Source organism: Phyllobates terribilis, unplaced genomic scaffold (assembly GCF_046119375.1).
Source record: "Phyllobates terribilis strain yellow unplaced genomic scaffold, ASM4611937v1 Scaffold_1__5_contigs__length_1240528914, whole genome shotgun sequence".
Lineage (NCBI taxonomy): Eukaryota > Metazoa > Chordata > Amphibia > Anura > Dendrobatidae > Phyllobates > Phyllobates terribilis.
Window position 1 is genome coordinate 958,787,216 of NW_027362761.1, and position 12,266 is coordinate 958,799,481.

The following is a 12,266-nucleotide window of genomic DNA, read 5'->3' on the forward strand; positions in this document are numbered from 1 at the left end:
TTATTATGTTACAAATTGCAAGATGTACTGGCTGACCTGCCCGACTGCCTGGTATCAGCAATCTGGAGGGCAGCTAATTATCTTCTTCCCTATAAGCATGTGCATTTTTTTTTCTATCCAGTGGAAGTTAAAGTGGAAGAAACAATCCTAAGAAAATAATTTGACTCTTCCAGACGGGAACATTTTTCTAGTCTGAAGAATAAGTAGAAACCAGAGTATTTGTTGGAAACAGCAGTTTTGCTATTACGTCCTGGAGAACACGAGTTAGAAATGTAGCCAGCATTTCTTCTACATATAATAGAACGAGACATAGACTAAAATATTGTTTATTCCCTGTACACATACAGGATCCAACCCCAAGGAATGGAAATAAGCACCAACAGCTATATCAAAACATTAAGCCATCATGTCCGGTCAGTCACTGACCTACAGTTCTGTAACTCATTCTTTGCTGAAATTAAGGGCCGCTAATTTATGTTACTAAACATTGGTTCTGCTAAGTTGTTCTATTCCAATAGCAGAGTCTGTTGTTATAACCTTCAGGTTTAATGAGTTCAAAATTTGATTTTGCTAAATTTGTTTCTAAGATTTTTAGGCTTCAGTGTGACGATAATCATCCATCAAGGAATAAAGCAATATCCATATTATTCGTATTTTTGGAGTTGGGTTTTTGTCAATTTCATTGGGAATTGAACATTTTTTGCAGTTGAACTTAACAAAGAAGTGAACATAGATCAAATACTGTGCAGGTATACGAAAGGAAATACCATTTCTTATGTATTGCCATTATATCAACTCTAATATATTGTTAGCAGCAAAATTGCTCCAGCTGATGATCGACAAAGAACCACATACGGATAGGGTATTAGCTTTTTCATGACAAAAAACCCTACAAATGTACCTTTCTCATCCTCTGCAGCTTTAGTATCAGAGTGGACGCCGATTGCCTCTGTTTACTCCCCTCCAGCAATAAAGCTACATACATTCATGTGGCCACTGCTGCCAATTACTGGCCTCAGCAGGCCTGGGTGGTACATTCCAGCATCACTTCTGGGGCCAGTGACCTGTTGCAGGAGTCACATGCAAGTACAGAATGTCACCAATCCCAGACATCTTCTTTACCACACGTCAATTACAGTAGCTTCAGGCAACAGGCTAGAGGTTCATTTACATTGCAAGATTATCAAGAAGAAGCATTATCGTGAAAAAGCATTCCTAGGACCACTCGTTTCACGATAATCTTGCAGTCTAGTTTAGACCTGATGAATGATGAAAAACATGATCGTCAGGTGAAATGTGAATTTTTTTAGTTTGTAGAAAAGACCGTCGTTTTCTGCTGCGCATTGACCTATGTAAACAGGATCTGCACTGACAAGACCAACTCAGTCTGTGAATTATTAAATGCGGTCTGCCTGGGTAAACCAGCTATTAAGCGGCTGCTGATCCATAAATATTTACTGATTGGAGGACTTTTAATGCTGCAAGTTGGGTAGGGTATAATATAGTTAACGAAGTTAGGGCTTGTGCACACCACTGCTTTGATGGAAAGCACTCGTCTTCATATTATTATATGGGGCTGTGTTCATATCCGATTATTTCCATTCATGTCTATGGGACAGTGGAAAAAATCAAACTGCATTTGGATGACATCCAATGTGCGGTCTGATTTTCACGGACTGACAGAATGGAGAAGATGGAGAATATTTTTTTCCTTCTCCACATCTGAGAAAATTGGATCACACTATGATCACAAACTGATCACACTCTGATCAGAGTGTGATTAGCATAATTGGCCCGATTGTCTTGGATAAGAGAAAAATGAGGAGCTGATCAATGTTGAAATTTTCATTCATTGTTGGGAAAACATAACACACTTCAAAAAACCTAAACAGCTATTTCAAATGCTGTAGAAATAAAATAAAAAGTAAATATTTTCTAGAATAACTATTCCAGAATTTAATGGGGTACTCCGTGAGATAAAAAGTATCCTAATGGACATGCCTTCATAAACTATAAAACTAACGCCCATAGTGTTGTTTGTAATCCTGACAGTATCTGCTATTGAATGTGAGTGACAATGCATCTACTTCTCAGTGCTCCCCCTCATTTCTGGGACGTTACGTCACAGATCAGGGGGAGTAGCCTGCTCCCGACTTCTAGAAAAAAAGGCAACCCTCTGATAACATCTCCTTGTATTCAGTCCGAGATGAGGGGGCATGGCCAGCCTCTGCCAAGTTAAAGTCATTATATCTGATCTCTGAATGCATTTCCCCTCCCCTCTCAACTTGGGATCCATGCCTGCTTACTTCACAGCTTCTTTATGACAGTCAAAGCTCCCTTCTTGCTCCTAGACATGTCATAAAGAAGCTGCAAATACAGGCTGTGATCCACTGCAGAAGAAACCATGACAGTACATTCAATAGTAGGTACTGTCAGGACTACAAACAACACTATGGATGATAGATTTATAGTTTATGAAAGCATGTCCATTAGGATATTTTTTTTATCACCACTAATTCACGGGTCAAAGTAAACAGATCATTGGATGAACATATTAAATATATTATTATCCCTCACATTTCAAGGTGAATACTATGAAGACTACTATACTATACTATATAAAGTGGCTTGCAAAAGTATTCGCACCCTTGCCTTTTTATCTATTTTGTTACATTACATCCGGTGTTTAAATATTTTTGTAATCCAATTTGTGTATGATGCATCTGCACTAAATAGTCTAAGTTGGTGAAGTGAAGTGAGAAAAATATATGCATAAATTATATTTATGGAATCAAATAACTAAAAATTGGCATGTGCATATGTATTCACCCCTTTTGCAATGAAGCCCCTAAAAATTTCTGGTGTAAGCAATTACCTTCATGAGTCACATGCTTGGTGAAAGGAAGTCCACCTGTGTACAATCTAAGTCTGTCAGTATATACACACCTTTTCTGAAAGGCCACAGAGGCTACAACACCATTAACCCCTTAACCCCTGAGGGTGGTTTGCACGTTAATGACCAGGCCAATTTTTACAATTCTGACCACTGTTTCTTTATGAAGTAATAATTCTGAAATGCTTCAGCGGATCACACTGATTCTGAGACTGTTTTTTTGTGACATATTGTACTTCATGATCGTGGTAAAATTTCTTCGATATGACTTGCGTTTATTTGTTAAAAAATCGGAAATTTAGCGAAAATTTTGCAATTTTAAAACATTGAATTTTCATGCCCTTAAATCAGAGAGATGTCACACAAAATAGTTAATAAATAACATTTACCACATGTCTACTTTACATCAGCACAATTTTGGAAGCAAAATTTTTTTTTGTTAGGAAGTTATAAGAGTTAAAAGTTGACCAGCGATTTCTAACTTTTCCAACAAAATTTACAAAACCATTTTTTAGGGACCACATCACATTTGAAGTGACTTTGAGGGGCCTTTATGACAGAAAATACCCAAAAGTGACACCATTGTAAAAACTGCACCCCTCAAGGTGCTCAAAACCACACTGCTTGTGCATGCCCTCATCATCTCCCACCTTGACTATTGCAATATCCTCCTCTGTGGCCTCCCTGCTAACACTCTCGCACCCCTCCAGTCCATCCTCAACTCTGCTGCACGACTTGTTCATCTCTCGCCTCACTACTCCTCTGCTAAGCCCCTTTGCAAATCGCTTCACTGGCTCCCATTCCCCCAGCATATTCAGTTCAAACTACTAACACTGACCTACAAAGCCATCAATAACCTCTCTCCTCCGTACATCTCTGAACTAATCTCCCGATATATTCCCTCACGTAACCTCCGGTCCTCCCAAGACCTCCTTCTCTCCTCCACACTTATCCGTTCCTCACCCAATCGCCTCCAAGATTTCTCCCGAATATCCCCCATCCTCTGGAATTCTGTGCCTCAACACGTCCGATTATCCACCACATCCGGATCCTTCAGACGGAACCTGAAAACCCATCTCTTCAAGAAAGCCTACAGCCTGCAATGACCCTGCTGCCTCCTCAACAACACCGAAGCTACTGCAACCCCCCAACCTACTGTCTCCTCCTGTAGAATGTAAGCCCGCAAGGGCAGGGTCCTCTTCCCTCCGTACCAGTCTATCCTTGATAGTTTGTTTACTGTAAGTGATATCTGTATTTGGTATGTAACCCCTTCTTATGTACAGCACCATGGAATCAATGGCGCTATATAAATAAATAAGAATAATAATAATAATTCAAGAAGTTTATTAACCTTTCAGGTGCTTCACAGGAATTTTTGGAATGTGGAAGAAAAAAATGAACATTTAACTTTTTTCACAAAAATGTTACTTTAGACCCTAATTTTTTTTATTGTCGCAATGGTAACAGGAAAAAATGGACCCCAAAATTTGTTGTGCAATTTCTCCTGAGCACACCAATACCCCATATGTGGGGGCAAACCGTTTGGGCGCATGGCAGTGCTCGGAAGGGAAGGAGCGCCATTTGACTTTATGAATGTAAAATTTGCTTGAATAGTTAGCGGACGTCATGTTGCGTCTGGAGAGCCACTGATGTGCCTAAACAGTGGAAACCCCCCACAAGTGACACCATTTTGGAAACTAGACCCCTCAGGGAACTTATATAGATGTGTGGTGAGCACCCTGAACCCCCAGGTGCTTCACAGAAGTTTATAACATGGAGCCGTTAAAATAAAAAAATCACACTTTTTCCACAAAAATTGTTTTAGCCCCAAATTTTTATTTCAACAAGGGTAAGAGGAGAAAATGGACCCCAAAAACTGTTGTGCAATTTCTCCTGAGTACGCCGATACCCCATATGTGGGGAAAATACACTGTTTGGGCGCACGGCAGGGTCCAGAAGGGAAGGAGCACTGTGTGACTTTTTGAATGCAAAATTGCCTGGAATTGAGAGTGGACGCCATGTCGCGTTTGGAGAGCCCCGATGCTCCTAAAGAATCGCATCCCCACGGCATGATGCTGCCACCACTACGTTTGACAGTGGAAAGCCCCCACAAGTGACCCCATTTTGGAAACTAGACCTCTCAAGCATTTTATCAAGGGGTATAGTGAACAGAGGTACGACACAGAAATTGATAACATTAGGTCATCATATTGAATAAGTTGTCATTAGTCTTGAGCGCAAGAGATCGCTACTTGACTTTGCATCGGGTACTCATGTATGCACCATGTATCGTGAGTGCTCGAGTGACATACTCAATTCCGCGCCCCGCATGTTTCATAATTGTTAGACACCCCAAAAAAACATGCAGGGATTGCTTGTGCATGGCAGGCAATCCCCGCAAGGTTTTTTTGGCCGCGAAGCCAAACCCTAACCCTAACACAACCCTAACCCTAGCACAACCCTAACACTAGCACTACCCTAACCCTAGCACAACCCTAACCCTAGAGTTTATTTTTTACGTTTCTCATGCGGTATGAGTTATTAGATGACTTTATTCTTCGGGTGGGTGCAATTACAGTGATGCCAGATTAATATCGGGTTTTTATGATTGACAGTTGTCACACACTAAAAGACACATTTTTTTGCAAAGACTAGTTTTTGCATCGCCATATTTTGAGAGCCATAATTTTTGCATATTTCTGCCGACAGTCATGTGATGGCTTGTTTTTTGCGGGACGAGTTGACGTTTTTATTGGTACCATTTTCAGGCACGTGACATTTTTTGCTCGCTTTCTATTCCGAACTTTGGGAGGCAGAATAAACAAAAACCAACAATTCAGGAATTGTTTTTAGTTTTTTTTTATGTCGTTCCACATGTGGTAAAATTGATAAGGTAGATTTATTCTTCGGGTCAGTACGTTTACAGCAGTATCACGTTTATATCTTTTTTTATGTTTTGGTGCTTTTATACAATAAAAACTATTTTATAGAAAAAATAATTTTTTTTGCATCGCTTTATTCTGAGAGCTATAACTTTTTTATTTTTCAGCTGATGGAGCTGTATGGCGGCTTGTTTTTTGCGGGACAAGATGACGTTTTCAGCGGTACCATTTTAATTTACATTAGTCTTTCTGATCGCGTTTTATTCCATTTTTTGTCTGGCGGTATGATGATAATGCATCGTTTTTTGCTTTGTTTTTTATTTATTTTTTTACCATGTTCACTAAAGGGGTTAACTAGTGGGACAGTTTTATAGGTCAGGTCGTTCTGGACGCAGCGATACCAAATATGTGTACTTTTATTGTTTTTTTTTTCAGAATAATATTTATTCATGAATAGAATATATTTTTATTGCTTTGGGACAACTTTTTTCATTTTTTTAAATATTTTTACAATTTTTTTTTTTTTTTCACTTTCTGACACTTTTCTTACTTTTACACATTGTCCCACTATGGGACTTTCACTTTTTGCAGCAGCATCCCTTTGCTATACAGCGCATAATCAAAGTAACTTCTTGCTGTCTGGTGACCCGGATGTCGTCATGATCTGGCAGAGACGGCTCGAGACGCCGGAGAGGAGGTAAGTATCGGCGCTTACCTCCCCTTGCTCCTGGAATGCTGCGATCAACTTTGATCGCAGCATTTCGGGGGTTATTGTGCTGGGAGCGGTGTGGGACCACTCCTAGCACATAGCACTGGGTGTCAGCTGTGACAATCAGCTCACAGCCGGTGGAGAGGCTGTGCGGGCGCGATTACCAGGGCGTATTAATACGTATCTGGTCCAATAGGCCCCGGGCACAGATATGTATTAGTACGCTCCATGTCAAAAAGGGGTTAAGCAAGAGGCACACTAACCAAACTACAGCATGAAGACCAAGGATATGTCCAAACAAGTCAGGGACAAAGTTGGTGAGAAGTACAAGTCAGGTTTGGGTTATAAAAAAATATCCCAATCTCTGATGATACCAGGAGCACCATCAAATCCATTACCATCAAATGGAAAGAACATGGTACCACAACAAACCTGCCGAGAGAGGGCACCACCAAACCTCTCAGCCTGGGCAAGGAGGGCATTAATCAGAGAGGCAGCACAGAGACCAAGGGTAACCCTGAAGGAGCTGCAGAGTTCCCCAGCAGAGGCTGGATTATCTGTCCATACAACCACAATAAGCCGTACACTCAATAGAGGTGGTCTTTATGGAAGAGTGGGCAGAAAAAGCCTTTGCCTATACATAAAAATTGTAAGGTTAGTTTTGAGTTTGGCAAAAGACATGTGGGAGACTCACCAAATGTATGGAGGAAGGTGCTATGATCAGATGAGGCCAAAATTTTACTTTTTGGTCACCAAGGTAAACAATATGTCTGACGCCAAAACAACACAGCTCTTCATCCCAAGAACGCCATCCCCACAGTAAGACATGGCGGTGGCAGCATCATGCTGTGGGGATGTTTTTCGGCAGGACAAGGAAAATGGTATGAGTTGAGGGGAAGAGGGATATTCTTGAACAAAACCTGTTTCAGTCTGTCAGTGATTTCAGACTGGGACTGAGGTTCACCTTCCAACAAGAAAATGACCCAAAGTATACTGCTAAAGAAACACTTGAGTGGTTTAAGGGAAAACGTGTAAATGTTTTGGAGTGGCCTAGTCAAAGCTCAGACCTTAATCCAATTGAGAATCTGTGGTCAGACTTGAAGATTGCTAGTCACCAGAGGAAACCATCTAACTTGAAGGTGCTGAAGCAGTTTTGCTTTGAGAAATGGGCAAAAATCCGAGTAGCAAGATGTGGAAAGTTCAAAAAACTGTGAAATTATAGGTTGTAAGTGACAAAACATTAAAAATGCAAGGGGGGGTGTTGGGGTGTGGGTGAATACTTTTGCAAGCCACTGTATACTATTCTTACATTGTTGTACAGTAGTGCAGTCCTGCATGGGCAACTGAGCTTCTTTCCTTGTTAGGTTGGATTGTACATTTACATGAAGTATGCCGAACATATTCCTTCTAATGTAACATTAATAAAGATTACACAAGAAGGAAAGACAATACAAGAACAATCCTTAATGCCATCACATTATTGTTGGACATAAAAAGGTAATCTCTTGTTATTGCCTTTCATCAGGGCACTTTCCATACTCTTTATTCATGATCTACAACTTATCTTAATGTAACACTAATTTAATATAGCCGTAAGGTTTTGTCTGCATTTTAATTGCCAGAATTTGCATAATAATCAATACACTGCCGCTATTAATTCACATATACATAAAAGCTAGCAGAGGAAGGGTAATGTTTATACACTGGACTTGTTAAAACATTTTACAATTGCACTTCTTCTTTACTCCTTTCAGCATTTTGGGCTAATATTAATACAGAATCTGTGTACACGTCAATATCACATGTTATAATAATGTAATTGACAATTGGGAAATGCTACACATAGGTTTAGGGTATTTTTGCATTCAGAAGATCTTACTTTATAAATGTTTGGGTCCAATTCCCCCTATTATTATTGGTGAAAATTAAAAATTAGGGGGTAAATAGACACAATTATGTAAAAAACGTGAATTTTCATTTTCACGTCCCAATGTTGTAAAATTCTGTGAAGCACCTGTGGGTTCAATATGCTCACCACACCCCTAGATGAATTCCTTGATGGGTGTAGTTTCCAAAATAGGGTCATTTGTGGGGGGTTACTGATCTTTTGGCAGTACAAGAGCTCTACAAATGCAACACGGTGCCCGCAAACCATATGAGCAAAGTCTGCTGCCAAAACAACACTCCTTTCTTTTGGAGCTCTTTTATGTGCCTGAACAGTCTTTATATGGAAAATTTTTAATATTCATAGATCAATGTGCTTTCAGACATCTCTCATACATTGATCTACGAATATTACAATTTTTACATGTAATTGATAAAATGCATGTTAATAAAATATCTAAATAAAATTAAATAAATAGAAATTGTTATAAAAAAAAATTAAAAATTAAAATATATAAAAATAATAATAAAAAAGAATAAATTCTATATAAATAATTTGAATAGGACATGATTTCAATGCCTGCTCTAATAGAAGCAATAGTTATAATGATGTGGTTCGGGTGGTGTTCCACTTGGTGAAATGATTCTGATGAATTTATGTAAAATATTTCGCAATATATTTTTTCTAGACTTTTTTTATGGTTCTTTTGATTTTCATAGTTTTCTTGATTTTTGTTTATTATTATGTACAATTGTATAATTATATGAATGGATTGTTGTACAACACATATTGCATATGTATAATTTTTTGGATTTTTTTGTTTTTGGGTATATTACATTCGGCTTCTGCTATGATGTCATTTCCTACCTGCAACCCTATGTAAGCTTCTAAATTGCATTCAGTCCACATCACTGAAAAAAGCCTGGGATGGGCTGAAACGTTTAATCTTGTGTTGAAACTGTAATAAACAGCAATTTATTCTACACGTGAGTGCTGGGATCTTTCTTGATTTGAGCTGCACTTCCTCCACGTGCACCACGACGCGATACGGTGTGTCGTCCGACCTGTGTTTCTTTTACTGTCAATGTGTCATCTGTATTTCTTGTATGTAAGAATGCTCACAAATTATAATGAATGTGTTTTATTTGTGAAAAACAGGAAGAACAGGTACATTAAAAAAGTAAGTCTGAATGAGACCCATGGGTGAATGTCTAAACTGATTGGGAATAAAACTCCCATTAATTAATTGATTGATTGATTGATAGATTGATTGATGAGACAGTATGAACCTAGATGTACACTTGATCTTTAGATTATACAGGTGCATCTCACTAAATTAGAATATCATCAAAAAGTTAATTTATTTCAGTTCTTCAAAACAAAAAGTGAAACGCATATATTATATAGTCATTACAAACAGAGTGATCTATTCCAAGTGTTTATTTCTGTTAATGTTGATAATTATGGCTTACAGCCAATGAAAACACAAATGTCATTGTCATGTAATTTTAGCCCCAATTTTTTTATTTTCACAAGGGTAAGAGGTGAAAATGGACAGAAAAAAACTGTTGTGCAATTTCTTCTGAGTACGCCGATACCCCATATGTGGGGAAAATACATTGTTTGGGTGCATGTTAGGGTTCAGGAGGGAAGGAGCACGGTGTGATTTTTTTTAACACAAAATTTGCTGGAATCGAAAGCGGACTCCATATTGCGTTTGGAGAGCCCCTGATGTGGCTAAACAGTGGAAACCCCCCACAAGTGACACCATTTTGGAAAATAGACCCCTCAAGGATTTTATGAAGGGGTATAGTGAACATTTTGAACCCAGAGGAACGACACAGAATTTGATATCATTAGGTCATCATATTGAATAAGTTGTCATTAGTCTTGAGAACAAGTGCTCGCTACTTGAGTTTGAATCGGGTACTCGGGTATGCACCATGTATTACGGGTGCTCGAGTGACATGCTTGAGTCCCCACCCCGCAACGACCGGGACCCAGCAAACACAGCGCCGGACCCCGGGAACAAGGTAAGAGGGGCGCATTTACCTCCTCTTGCTCCTGGAATGCTGCGATCGACTTCGATCACAGCATTTCGGGGGTTATTGTGCCGGGAGCGGTGCGGCACTGCTCCTGGCATATAGCACCAGGTGTCAGCTGTGAGAATCAAGCTGTGCGGGCGCGATGGCATTGTGCGTAATAGTACGTACCTGGTCCAATACGCCCTGGGCACAGAGATGTACTATTACTAACAATGTCAGTAGTAAGGGGTTAAACACCTCTACACCCTTCCTGTTTAGCAATATTATTAGATTTGTTTGGTCAAAGTTCCATTAGACTCAAGTATAATTCATACAATCAAGTATAACCTTATCAAAAATTATTCTTGAAAATCTTACTTTTTAGTGTATAAAAATCATACACAGAACTAAAGGAAGTCTAGCAATAGCCAGCATCTAACTGCATTTTCACCTCCCCATATACACAGGAATTAAGCTGTGAAAATACCAAAAACCGATTAGAGAGGAACAAAACTTAAAAACTACATCAACATATGCAATGGAGTTTGAAAGTGTAAAATGTAGTGATCTAGCTGCCAACAGATCAGTGAAGTTTTATTATAACAAGTTAAATGCTTGCTAGTCAGCTAATTGAAGGTTTGTCTGTTCTAAAATGCTATTTTTCCGGAGGACTGCATTAATACAAAATAACAAACAAAAGCTATTACTCACCCTCAATGATCCAGTGCTGCCTCTACGCCACTGCTCTGGTCTTTGTTGACAAGCAGCAGCAGTGATGTCATTGGGCTCAGCAGCTTGTGCCATCTACATAGGCAGAGCCAATGAATCCAGTGATTGCATCGGTCACAAGCGCTGTAAACATGACATTATCACAGCAGACCATCAACAAAGACCGAAGCAGCCATGAAGTGGCGACGCTGGACCTGGGGAGAGTAAAAAACAGGTTCATTTGTTATCTTACAATTTATGCTACCCGATAAAAAAAGAATAAAAAAAGATTTTAAAATTTGAAATGTCAACTTAAAGAAGCACTCCCATCAAAGTTTTTGTCCTCTTAATACATTGCAATTATCATTTTATATAGCACTGTGTACTTACAATTGCTTATTTTGCCCTTCTACACAGTTAATTCTTCTGTTTTCTATTAGGAGTATGGCATCACGTGATTAAAAACTGACTAACTGAATCCTTCTAAGCTCTATGTAGAAACAGGAGGTCAATTTTCTCTGTATGAGTCATAAGTCACTGCAAAAGTCCCTGGCAGAGAGAGGAGGGATTAGCTGGGTCAGGAGTTGAAGAGGGGAATGATAAATGCAGGGACATGAGACTTCCTGTTTCCACATAGAACAGAGAAAAGAGAAGAATTAGCAGGGTAGAAAGGCAAAATGAGCAATTGTAAGTACACAGTGCTATATAATATGATTACAATATTTTAAGAGGATAAAAACTTTGATGGGAGTGCTTCTTTAATGGATACTTTTTTGGGCATCATGCTATATACAGTCAATCTATATATAAAATGTATAATATTAATGTAATTCCATAGGATAAACAGGTAAAGAAAGAACATCTAAGGGTCAAGTTTCTGTTCATATTTCTGGCTAAAGTCTCAAGTTCAAAGTGCTGATTTTCTCATTCTGACTAATTTTAAAGTATCTTTAGGCCATTTAGATTTCTTTTTGGGATCTCAAAGCTGTAGATGACATCTGAGAAGGAAGTACATGTTTCTATATAAAGAGTACCTGAGAAAAGCACAAATTATAATGTAATTGAAAACACTGAGAACATCCTAAAACATTTAAAAAAGACTGCAAACCTTTCTTAAATAAGTAAAAAAGCAAAAGATAAAGAATTTGGTATTCCTAAGGAAAAG

General features: G+C 38.8%; 1 protein-coding gene across 3 annotated transcripts in view; it reads right to left on the reverse strand.

The window, feature by feature from the left end:
* The window catches only part of TTC29 (tetratricopeptide repeat domain 29), a 387,470-nt gene that overhangs the window by 254,526 nt on the left and 120,678 nt on the right, over positions 1 to 12,266 (reverse strand). The window lies entirely within an intron of this gene.